Raw genomic sequence first — 13,041 nt, 5'->3', positions numbered from 1 at the left:
AATCATGCATTATTATGCAAAAGAGACGTGGAGTGCCAGATAAAAGAAATACTTCCTTCTCTCCAGAATAGCTCATATTGATTTAGTAACAGCCTCTTTTCTTGCCAAGTCAGAGAAAAGTACATAAGAACTAGAGATAGTTGTTACTATCCGAATAGCTGCTATCCACTTTTTAGCCTGAAAATTAATGTTTTTTAACTAACTGCACCCTCAGAATTAACACAGTAACCTTTCAAATTCATTCACAGCACACCTGCCAGAACAGCTCTGGAAATTACCCAGTGAGTGTTTTATCGGCGATTACAGCCTGACTGTACGGCATTTACTAAGAGCCAAGAAGTATATTTCTCAGCATCCTCTCAACAGTTCCTAAATATGCCTATTATACTCCGCTGTCTTCCAGCACAGGGTTACACAGCTTACTCTTCACTGCGAGCAGTTAAAAGCTGGACTGTTTCATTTTGCTTTAGGAGGGCATAGAAGAAAAATACCTCAGTCCTTTGGGTGCGGTTCTATGTGCAAACCAATGTAAACTGTGTCTACTGCGGCCCTGCCCTGTAGGCAGACAGCCACATCATCCTGCTCTGGATACAGATGGCCACATCATCCCCACTCCCTTCTTTGCACTGGCACCGACACACTGAGTGTGTGCCAGTCTCGTCTGGGAGACTGCAGCATACTGCTGAGGAGAGTACTTGGAAGTGTCCTGAAGCACCCAGTTTGACTTCACCCACTTAGACTTGTAGACAGTTACTGGGTCTCAACCAGGAGCCATTACAAAAAACTGGAAGTGCTGGGGCCACAATCAGGTTCCCATACTGTGTAGCATCTGGAAGTCTTGTCTAGAGATGTGTTTCACTGTCATTCCATTTCCATGGCAAGAACAGCAGGCTGAGTTCCACAGCTGGTTCACATCCCTCCTCCAGTAATCTACCTATTGCTCAACCTTGCAGTTATCCCACTGTGAAGGAGTAGCCATACAGGTGCTTGCAGTATGAAACCTGCAATAGTGCTGTCCTAATGTATGGGCAGGCCTTACAAAGCTACACACGGTTCTGTAATCCTTATTACTTATCACTGGCAGAGTCACTGCATAGGACTGCTCTGTGTGCCCCCTTCTGTTTGTTACCTTACATGATTCTCAGTTTCTGGTTTTCAAAGGAGGGAAAAAAAAAGATACACTGTTTGACACGCTGCTTTACAAATCATGTTTTCTACCATCCATATTCTTTGAGAACTCTTCCTGAGTTAAACTTATAATTCTGTAATTCTTCAGATCATTCAAGTGCACATGAAAGCTCCCAAAAAGTACAGATAATTACAACAATTGTCTAAATAAAATGAATGTCAGAACTTTCCATGAGAACCTTATCATCATCTTTTTCAACATCTCCCCAGACATCAAAACCTGTCTCCCCAAAGCACGTGCTAGTGATTTGGTAACCTGCCCATGGAACATAGATACATCCCCACAGTGCCTGCGTATGTATTATCACCTTTCTCCCTTCTTACCTGTCACTTTCAAGTTACAACATCTCAAAATTTTAGCTTCTTTGAAATGAGGACCGTATCTCCCATCCCGTGAAGCGGTATGCCACAGCAGGCTTTAACAAAATGTAAAACGTGGATCTGCATTATTGTTTAAGGGGGAACATGAGGTGGTTCAAGAAGAAAAACATGCGTGTCTCCCGACTTTTCAGGAGTCCCTCTGCATGCGCCAGTCCTGACCTCTACGGTCACTTTGCACAACAGGCTACAGAAGACTTGGAAGAAGGAATCAGAGCACAATGAGAACAGTCAACCCCTTGATTAGCAAGAAGAAGGAATTCGAACTCCGGGCAGTAGATGGGAGGGAGAGACAGGGGTGCTGTATTCCCCGCCCCCCCCCGGAGTCCTTCCGTACAGCCTACAGAGTGCGATGCTTTTATTGTTCTTATTTAGAATTGCTGGTGACTACCGAAATACAAATACATGGGAAGCGAGAGGTGCTATAGTAATTAATTGCTCATATGCAATAGAAAAGTAAATACAATGTAGTTACATAAACACTTGAAGTAGCGGACATGAGTAAGCCACCTAGTTATTTTAAGGCTGTAGAAGAGAACGCACTTTAGCCTACAGTGTTTGTTTCACTGAACTCAACTGAAAAGATACATTTTAGACTAACGGGCTTTTAAAATCAGAAGAGTTTTGTAAACACTTATCTGCAACTTGAAAATAGCATTAAAAGAGATTTGGAAAAAAAGTACAAAAAATTACAAAGTTTGTTTGACTTTAAATAGGCAGACTAGAAGGGTGTTTGGGAAGTTATAGAAACTCAGGGTGAGTGTTGAAATGGCCCTGAGAATAATTGCCCATATAGATTTTTGTTCTTTTTAAAATGAACTTATTCTCCTTCTTTGTAAAAAGTATGTTCTGAGAATCTGCTGCCAAAGCAGCACACTTAGCTAATACTTGGCAATGCTAACACAGCCAACCCTAGCGTTCCAAGTACTGACAGACATCCAACAACGTCGGGTATTGACTCAGCTCTCGCGTCCCTCTTTCACACTCCCTTCCTCTGGCCTGCCCTGCCACCACAGTGTAAACGCTCAATAAAACAACCCATTCACCTGGTGCGTCAAGAATGGAAAACCTGACGCTCGGAGGTTGTTATTTTTGTCTCACACACCACTTGAACTGACTGCAGCCTTCCAGTCTTTCAGCTTTGAATGCTTGGTTAGAAACAGGTTTTCTCATCTTTATTACAAAGAATACTGCCAAAACATGCCCTGAAATGAAGAGAACTTCAAAAACTAAACTTCCTTCTAAATGGTTTGTGCTGGATTATTTTACGAGTTTATTTTAGAGTGTTCTAGAACACTTTTAAATAGTATTTTTAGGCATCAGTGACTGTATCTCTAAATGTATTTTCTTTCTCTCTCAGCCAAAGACTCCCTGTATGCTGTGCATCTGGCAAAAGCCATTTTATGCTGGAATCCCCTTACTGCCACCGGTAATCCACAGACACTGTATGTACTGGCTCACCCATTTAATTTCCTCTTTAATGTTTTGAATCAACATCTTGAAAAGAACGCATAGCAAGCACACTCTGACCTATTAAGATTCAAATTATAGTTGAAATTATAGGTCGGATTCTGCACTTCGTATAGAGAACATTTTTACCATGAACATATATCATGTTTTTTTATTGCCAGCTTAAGATAATGGTTAGCTGCATTTTCATGGCCCTCCCAAATAAGATTTACATAAGGAAACAAGTTTTTCTAGATGACTAATTCAGGAAAGGCAAAACAACCCCTAACCTGCATGTAACAGTGTCCAAGCTGAGTAGAAATTGAACAACTTCAGTATAACATTTGGATTTTCATTACAATGGTAAATTATAGGATATATCTAATAAAACAGCGGGTTACTCTGGATTAATAACAGCATAACCTAAGGCCAGACTCTAATGTTCAGTACTTATTCATCTTGTAAAAGGGTACAGAAGACTAAAGGTAAAGACAAACATGTATTTCTCACGTCAACTGAAAATATTTTGGTATGCATTAAAACTGTTCGCGATCAGGTTTTATACATGAGAGCTCATAATACATAATAACCAAATATGAACTTTGTCATCATTTACTGGCAAACCCCAAACCTATCAAACATAATGACACGACTAGAGTGCATGATAACAGACCACTTAAGTCTCATTTGTGGCAGACATACTGTAAACTTGAACCAGTTTTGGGCGTCATATTATGCAACAAATTAATAAACCAAAACCACCAGTCTTGATCATAAACATACCTATTAAAATACTTGCCTTTCAAATATATTTTTCTGCTTTCCATTCTCCCACACCCTGAACATGAAATATTTGTGCATAAAAGAGGTACATTAAATATTCCCACATTTGTTTTAGAAAACAAAAATTAGTTGTAAATGTTTATAGATATTTGTTCTGCTATTTTGCTATTACTCTAAGTGCTCTACAGGGAAGAGAAGAAAATCTCTTTCAGAAAGGGATTTTGGGGGAAGATCTCAAATACCTTAAATAACGTAATGATAAGAAACCCCCACATTTCTCATGTATGGTTCTTGAAACCAGGCTGCATAATACAACTGTAATCTGAAATATGACCATGAACAGTCATGCCAAGTTCCATGGTAAATTTATTTTAGTTTCAAATAGGTTCAATGCACAGGTAGAAAGATCTTCTAAGCTGAAACTTCAGGAATTTGTGGAATATTTTTAGGCTTAACAAAGGCTTTTGGTTGTATTGAGAAAATAAGACAGACTAAACTTCCATTAATGCTGTTGGTTTTATTACCAAAAAAAAGAAGAAAAAAAATCACTAACCCAAAACATGTAACAGTTATTTTTCCGTACATGGCATCCCCTGAGCAAGAAGATCTCTGTAGAAGACTGTCTTCACAGTAGATGAAAAACAAGGGAAGCAATCTCTAACAGAAATACTCTAAGGCCAGAATACAGAACTTCTGCAGCAGTTAAACTTCAACCTCACTGTTTGTACTGGGTGATTGTACTGGTTATTTACCTTTTTAGCTTATGTTGACTGTTCTTAGGAATAGAAGAGTAAAAGAATTGTTTCAAGTTCAAAACAAAAATGGAACTCTATGAGGAGAGTTCTGTCACAGAAACAAATATTAACAGCTACCAACAGAATCACTGAAACTTTAAAAATACTGAATAGCAATATTAGAATCAATAAATGTCTTAATTGCATCACCTTACTTGAAACATACTGCAATTTTGTTTTATTTAGAGGAGGCCACTCTAAAAAAATTCAAGTCTCTTAACAGGGAGACTTTCTTAGATGTCTGCGAATGGACAAAGTGCTTTAATTATACCACTTATTTATCTCCTGTTGTCCTATTTTGCATTCAGGTCAGGTCTAGTAACTTCATGTCTTAGAGATGAAACCACGTAATTATTTACATTAAACAAGAGAATGAAAGGCTGAGTCAAAGCTACACATGGAGACAATATAGTTCAAGTGTATTATTAGATACCATTCCTGTCAAGATGCTCTCTTTCTTCCAAGTAACCCTTTGCCCAGAAGAAAGGCATTTATGACAAGGGAAAGTTAGAAACAAAGTCCTTTGAAGCCAGCAGCCCCTGAAAGGTAGTAAAATAGACCGTTTCAAAGGAATACAGTATAATAAATACATATGATTGAACTGTTACGCCTCAAATGTGTTACATCTATCATTCTGTCATACAAAGGATTTATTGCAGAAGGATTTAATTGCGCAACAGATGCTTTAAAAAAGGCAAAAAGCCTTAATGGAATTTAATGGGAAAGAATAAAATCATAAAGAAGGACAAGTAAAGTAAAACTTCCCAAGCTCTAACTTACTTTGCTTCTAATCCAATTTGTGCAGAATGCTTAAAAAAACCCACCACCAACCCACAATCTGTAGAATTATTAATAATATGTACATAAATCGATAGGACTAGGTCGAGTCTGCCTTTCCTTACTGCATGAACGAACACAAAATAGGAAGTAAATCTCTCTGTAGTTCATTTTATAAAGTGGCATTGACACATGACCATTCAATGCCATTTTATGAAGGTGACTGCAGAAGGTGAAGAATAAAAAAGAATAAAACCTACAACAGAGAAAAGGGGAAGACATTTCAGAGTATGAAGAATTTTAAGTCCACTATAGATGCTAGATGTTGTGCCCTGAAGCAGCACCTCCAAATGGATAGTTATGTTTTGCTAGAACAGCAAAATAAAGAAATAAAATCTGTAAATAAAACAAAAATAGAAGCAAAGAGAACTTTACATTCTAAATGGCATTCTCAGATCAGTTTTAAAATATGCAGAGTTTTCACTAAGGCTGTGAACAACAGATATGTTTTTGTGATGTAACAAGCAGATAAGTTGATTGAAAGCAGATTAAACATGGGTTAAAGGAATTGAAAAAACCTGCCATGACACAATGGCTGAAATCTGTGTAGTCACATACTAGTCCAGTAAAATGAAATCCAAAAGTGATATTGATTATGAACCATGAGGAATGAAACTGAACATTATGATATTATTAGACATGTAAAAATAAAATCTTAAGTACTATACAGTTAGAGATAGATAAGATGTAAAAAAATGTAGTCCTATTAACAGCATGTGTTGTCAAAGTTGTTTATATCAGGCTCCCACACAAAAACTGCAGCAATTGTTAATTTACCATGCAAATGGTCTTCTGCTTTCAGCTCCCCTTTAACTATGTAAGCATTTTACATGAAGTTGCTTTCAAAGCATTTCTCATCTAAAGTTAGCTCACAATATTTCAGGTAATTACCTAAAACTGATTTAATGCTCAGAGTGAAGAAGTTTCAATTTCTCCATAGTTCAAAATTATTACTAGTTTTTCAGATGTTCCATTACTTCTAAACTTTTTAAACCTTTTTATGCATTTTACAGTCTCATTGATACAGAGGAGATAAACAGACTTCCCAACTTCTTAAGACCCTGGAAGATGCCTAACTCTTAAGTATCTACCTCCATGTCCAGACAAAGCCAGTAAGCAATAAATAGCATTGTACAAGTCACTGTTGCTTGAACTTAAAAAATCAAGCGGGGGGTAAAAAAGAGCTACTACGGATTCTGTTTTTGCCCAGTCAAATAATCTATTCCCAGCTACATCATAGCCAACATACTTTAACAGGAGTCCATAGGCGTTTTAATCAGCAGAGGCAACTTTCTAGGTAGAATATACTTTCTTCTATTGGAAGAAAAGGACCTTCTATCGCTTCACGTTTACAGCAAATGTTGTACACCAAGTTCTACACTTCCCCAAGTATTTATTTTTATATGTACATATTTGTATGTACATATATAGCATATACATACAAATACCTGAATCTCACTGACAGCCTGCTCCCTCTGCAACAGAGCCAAATAGCATCGGGGGAAAAATGGAAAATAAAGGTGGCTAGTAGCAGGTTGCCGCTGCTATTTTCTCTTGGCCATCCTCTCTCCCAGGGAGCACCTTGGCCCCAGCCAAGAGCATAGAGCTGATTGGATAAATTGCACTGGTGGTGATGGCTCAACCGTGGCCACCATCTTCTCAAGGACTTCAGTCTTCCAGTCACCTGCTTATTATGTTGTGGAACTGGCTGGAAAAATGCCAAATGCTTTCGGCTTGACACAAGTGATTTTAAGAAGTACTGCAAAATTCATACTATGGGCTACATGCTATAAAGTGGGCAATGAGGTGTTCATAAAGTACCATTCCCACATAAGACTTCACAAGAGTGAATACTTGACAGATTATCAAGACCAATACAATGCCCAGTAATCCCCATTTACTTTGTTCTTGGTGTGATCCTCCTATTTTACAATTTTAAACAGAAAATATTAGCTTACATTATATTTTAGAGAGGAACGTGACTTTATTACAGTTCAGTTTGCTAGTCTAATTTTCCTTTCTCTCCCAAGCTGTTTTGATCTTAGTAAAAAAAAATTCAGAGATGAATTTTCTAAACTTACTATATCATTGAACAGATGTTAATTAACATGAAATATTCATCTTGTTTCAGATGATTGATAAACATAGTAACTAAATTTTAACGTTAAAAAAGGAAAGGAAAAGCATATGCCACATAAATAATGCATGAAAAATGGCAAACTTCTTTTTCTACCTGTTACTCCACTACTAACGTATACGAAGACTGCTGCGAGCATTTATTTTTTTACACAAACATACAAACCCACAATATATTAAGGTATGTTTGTCAGAGACTGATCTTCCATAGGGCCTTGAAAGCCTTATATACAATAGCTTTTCATACTTGAGCTGCAATGGTGTTAAACAAGTGACTTGTAATCCTTACACAAGTCAGGTGCAAAGAAAAGTTACAATACAGCCACAAGCCTGAGCTTGCCTGTATGAAGCCCTGCTGTTTTTAGGCAGAGTAGTTGGGGAAGATCATACAATAGAGCTAATCTGTTTTTCAGCAGCACTGGAACAAATCATGCTAAACAGCAAAAACTGAAGTTGTTGACAGGTTTCCAGTACTAGAGAGCGTAAATATTTAAGTTATCATTACAAATGTTACATGATACTCAGTAAAATTCAAGAAATCACTGCAATTTTTATTACAGCGCTTTGGAACTGCCATTGAGTTTCCCAGTATTAGCAGTGTCCAAACAAATAGAAATATTTAGAAATAATTTATCAGTAAGAGCTGGCTGTACACACATATAGTTAGACCTTCAGTTACAGAATTTACAAGCTAATTACATATATGATGTAATTTTCTTTGCAATATTGTTATTCACTTTCCATTTTCCATCTTTCCTCTCATCTAGAGGACAACTGAGTATATTTTCTTTACATAGGCTTTCAGGCTTATTTCTTTGCCAACAGACACACCTGGGGGTGGTGGTGAAGAAAAACTATGATTGCCAAGCATTAGCTGAGAGAGAACTGCCTCCTGCCTGCTGCACTAGCCCCAGCCCTGTGTGATCGTACTGTGTCTGGGTAAGTTCAAAAGCTGCTGGGGAACACACACCTGCCGTGCAGCAGAATGCCAGTTCTCGCACTTCCAAGTCACTCTTTTCTAGACAGACATTAGCCACAATCTACGAAACAGTGCATGTACACACAGGTGAGGTTCAGGGCATCCTTTCCACAGTTTTCACTGCAAGACAAAAGATGTCTTTGATACCTATGAAGCTCCTGTGAAATCTAACAGTTGTAATATTGACAGAAAAATCTTTAAGGATGCCCTTCATGGTATTTTTGCTATTTTCTCAGGCCTCTGAGGCATAGCATGAGGATACCAGTTAAGTACACACTCACCACAGGTGTTTTGAATATCTGATTTTCCCCAAGGGTGTGTGGTCACATGTATCATTATGGATGTTCTGTGCTGAACTCGAGTCATCATACACAAGGAGGTGTGCTTACAGTAGCAGGTACAAAGAAACACACGCTGGCGTCACAGCTATAACACTATAACAATGCATCACAAGGAACACTACTGCCAGTGCTACCCATGAACTGTTAAGATAACCACCCTGAGAAATCCAGGGCTATATCCTGTAAGAGTGTTATACCCATGCCTTATTACTGACTAAGATCAGGAGAATCAGCTTTGTTTACAGGTTGCCATAGGAAAAAAAAAAAGGAATACAATACTGAAATTGACTCAGAAATATGACCAATTATCTAGAATTTAATATGAAAAAGTAACTGGAAAAATATCACTGAAGTTCTATGAATATCTGTCTTCTTTCTTCCCCTAGTGCCAGTATTCTGCAACACCAGTGCCCTGCAGTTGTCCCCAAAGAGCCTTGTGTATTTTCATACTCTATTCCTTCCTCCGTTCCTTTCTAGAACCAGAAAATCTGCACCTTATCTGAAAGTCTTCATAACAGAAGTTACAACAACGTGACTGTACACAGAACAAACTTTTCTGGGTAGTCTTATAGAACAAGCTGCGATATCAATTTTTAAGCATTTACATTCTTTATCTTTAATAACAAACCCACCTCTTGTTCACTTTGTTTCTTGGTAGGATCATTTCTGTTTTATATTTTAGCAAGGAAAGATTAGGGAACTTAAACAACCACCACCAAAAAATCTTAAGCTAACGACTGTTTGTTTAGCTTCATTGTCCTGGACAATGAGTGATCAGGTGGCATCATACATGTTTTGTGGCAACCTTCCTCACTGATCATTTACTACTTTGTGATTTTTGTTTGTTTGTTAATAATGGTTCTGGATATCAACATGGTAACAGGTTTCTTTTGCCCTTCTTTTTGGTTTATTAATAACACAGTGCCAAGTATTCTCCACTGTTGATGAACACTGACTTGCAGGAGCTTTTGCCAGGCCGTTGGCAGGGCACACACTTACAAATATCTGAATAGTTAAACTGATTTAAAAATCAGTGAATATGTACAGCTTCCAAGCCTCTGCAATAGATGGTCAGGCAAATTATTAGATGTGGAGTTAAGTTGTTCATATTTAAGTATCTGAGACTGACATTTTTCTTTCTTCTGGCAGACTTTTGATAAAAGTTTACATGCGGAATACTGAACATTGAAAGCCACAGTACTGATTCTACGGGGAAAAAACCAAAAGGGTTTGTCAGTATAATTTTTTGGCTCGCTTTAACTTTATACATGACCTTGAAAAGTAGAACTATGAATAGCAGGAAGTTTCCACTAATCCAGTTACTGTTTTCATCAGTAGAAATGTATCTAGAAAAGCTGGCTCATCTCCTTCTAGCTTTCTTATAGCAGGCTGTATATAGAGGTCTGTATAGCACAAACTTAGAATGTTGTTATAAAATTAGAAGATACAAAACCTCACTCCTGAAAAAACCCCACGACTACTTAGTATTTCCTTTTCAAGATAGCTCTGTGTACTTTCCTTTTATTAAAAAAGAATATGAAGCAGCTTCTTCCAATGCAATTTCATTATAAATATAGTAGAAGGTGGTTTTATTAATGCTCCGTAGGAAAAGCTGGCCTGATGTACTAACTACTTAAACTGCAGCCTCTAAGCTAGATTCCCAGAAGTTTCCACCAGATGAGGTGCTAAAGGGGCTCTGTAGTTGCTGGCACGCTTCACTTGCCTTTCTCTCCAACATAATGTACTCCAAAAGCAGAACATTTATACTACAGAAGAGATTACACTGATGCAGTAAGATGGGAGAATATGACAGATCTCTCTAGTTTAAATGAGCTAGTGTCATCTTCCTAGGACAGTGAAACAGAATTCCAGCTGAAAGGGTCAATTTATATGCTGAAGTCAGCCAACAACTCCCCCCACCCCCTTTTTTTTTAAAAAAAAAAAAAAAAATCGAGCTGCAACTAGCTACATTCATCCTAAAGGATGGAGTCTTCTTTTTCTGCTTGGCTTTCTCAATAGTGAGACTTCTGTCTCACTGTATCTTCTGTCTGTGCTATATCACAGAAGTAGTAGCTATAGCTTTGAAAAGTACCCACTCAAGTGGCAATTTTTCTTATTAAACCAGGAAGGAAATAGACAGTTTTGAATGACAAATACTTGCAGGGTAAGTGTTTTAAAAGATGGTATTACCTTGCATTACAGTCTGATTAGAAGTTTTTCAGCAAGAAGGTATGTTCTTTTTAGCAAAATAAGGCTTTTCCAATTCAGTTCAAAAAATTTTTCTATATGAGTTGGCCACTTAAAGCTCACAGTGTCTGATATAGAAAAATCTCTCATTTCTGCAAATAGAAATGAGGAGAGAAAGAAGGAAGTATCCACAGGGTTTCTCTTAGTTGCAAGTGTAAAATGGAGTGGTTATCACTGAAAAAAAGAGATCAGATAGAACTTTCTATAGATTGAACTTCACACTACTAATTATATTAATATTAGTTTTACATTATTATCAAATTGTTAATTTGCTTTAAAAAAGCTAGAAAACAGTTACCAAAGGATCTCTCTGATCCAGTTAGATGTTACTCAAGAGCTATTAACTTACTAGCTTACTCAGATTCATAAGAAATGCTAATTATTGGATAAATTCTAGGCCTATTCACTAAATTATTAGTGTATTCTCTTAACTGACTGATGCTTTATTGACTTTGACTCTCAAACTAATATGCAGTTACCCCAATAACTATAGACATCTGGCTAACTGCAGAGAAGTATAAGGGTTTCTCACAAAAGGAACCATGTGTACCACAGAATGGTGGGGGTTGGAAGGGACCTCTGGAGATAATCGTATCCAACCCCCCTGCTTGAGTAGGCACACCCAGAGCAGGGGGCACAGGAACACATCCAGGCAGGGTGTGAATGTCTCCAGGGAAGGGACCCCACAGCCTCCCTGGGCAGCCTGTGCCCCTGCTCTGGCACCCGCACAGGAAAGGAGTTTTTTCTCATATTCAGGTGGAACTTCCTGTGTTCCAGTTTGTGCCCGTTGCCACTTGCCCCTCTGTCAGGCAAGAATTCCACTTTTAGAAGTTTTTGGGTTTTTTCTCCCTACCTCTTCTTGTCTTGTGACTACCACAACACAGAGCCAGCTTTTAGTTCAATACTTGCTTTTCTAGATTATCTGTAGTGGATTTTAACTAGAAAATTTCTCCTGAAAGGAACCCCAATTTTTCCAAATTCTTACATTTCAGATAATAGATAAGCATAAGGTGTTGCATACCTGGTGTTTCCAGATAAGGTTTAACAGTCTGAGGCTATGAAAAAAATAAGTCTATAACACAGAGTAATCTTTAAATAATCAGTCTTGGCTAGATTAGGGAAGAGATTGTCTCCTCTGATTTTCCTTTTAACATGCCGAACTGCAATTTAGTTCCATTGGTCAAGACCATGCAATGTAATATTTTTCTTACAGTTTGGCTTTTTATAGTTTGACAAGCAAGGAATTGTTTACACTTAGCTCTTGAGCAATAAGCTCTAGGTACAGACCCATAACATAGTTGTGGGTGACTGCTAGAGATACCGTTGCCACAACAAGCAGCAAACTGGGACTTTACACCCACAATATAATGAGTTGTGGCTACAATAACTGGCAGGTGCTAAAGAGGATAGCTGGAAAGATATGAGTAGTAGTATTCAATGAGTGAGCAGGAAATAACTTCCTGATTCCTTGAGCAGGTGAGAGCTACAAAGTTACTAGAAGAGAGAGTTTATTAAAATTATATGCACAAAAAAAATATCACTAAGACAAGGCCCCATATGCCCATATTTTGGGCAAGACAAAAAGGTTAGCAACACATCATGGAAGCTGCTATTTTAACACTCTACCAGTGGTACAGCATCTGCGTTAAATTTTTAGTGAATTATCAAAAATGCACTAAATTTTATTGTGCTCATGTGGTACGCTGAAATTTGAATAGTATGAAATCTTAACATTTTTAAACATGTGGTTTCTTGTTTCCTATCTTCTCTTCCTAGTGGGATTTCCAAAAGGTGCCTAGGAAAGAAAGATATGCACATTCCATATTGCGGAATATCCTGAACTGCATAAATTCAAGTTATGTTCCCAAGTGGTCATAACCAAGTCTGAGGGACTACAAGTTTAGCAATT

At 37.7% G+C, this 13,041-nt stretch overlaps 1 protein-coding gene across 1 annotated transcript in view; it reads right to left on the bottom strand.

Moving 5' to 3' along the window:
* Positions 1-13,041, bottom strand: part of BAIAP2L1 (BAR/IMD domain containing adaptor protein 2 like 1) — a 43,785-nt gene that overhangs the window by 13,692 nt on the left and 17,052 nt on the right. The gene's annotated exons all lie outside the window — the stretch shown is intronic.

This window comes from Phalacrocorax aristotelis, chromosome 10 (assembly GCF_949628215.1).
Source record: "Phalacrocorax aristotelis chromosome 10, bGulAri2.1, whole genome shotgun sequence".
In the NCBI taxonomy this organism is placed as follows: Eukaryota; Metazoa; Chordata; class Aves; order Suliformes; family Phalacrocoracidae; genus Phalacrocorax; species Phalacrocorax aristotelis.
This window is presented reverse-complemented; position numbering and strand designations above follow the sequence as displayed.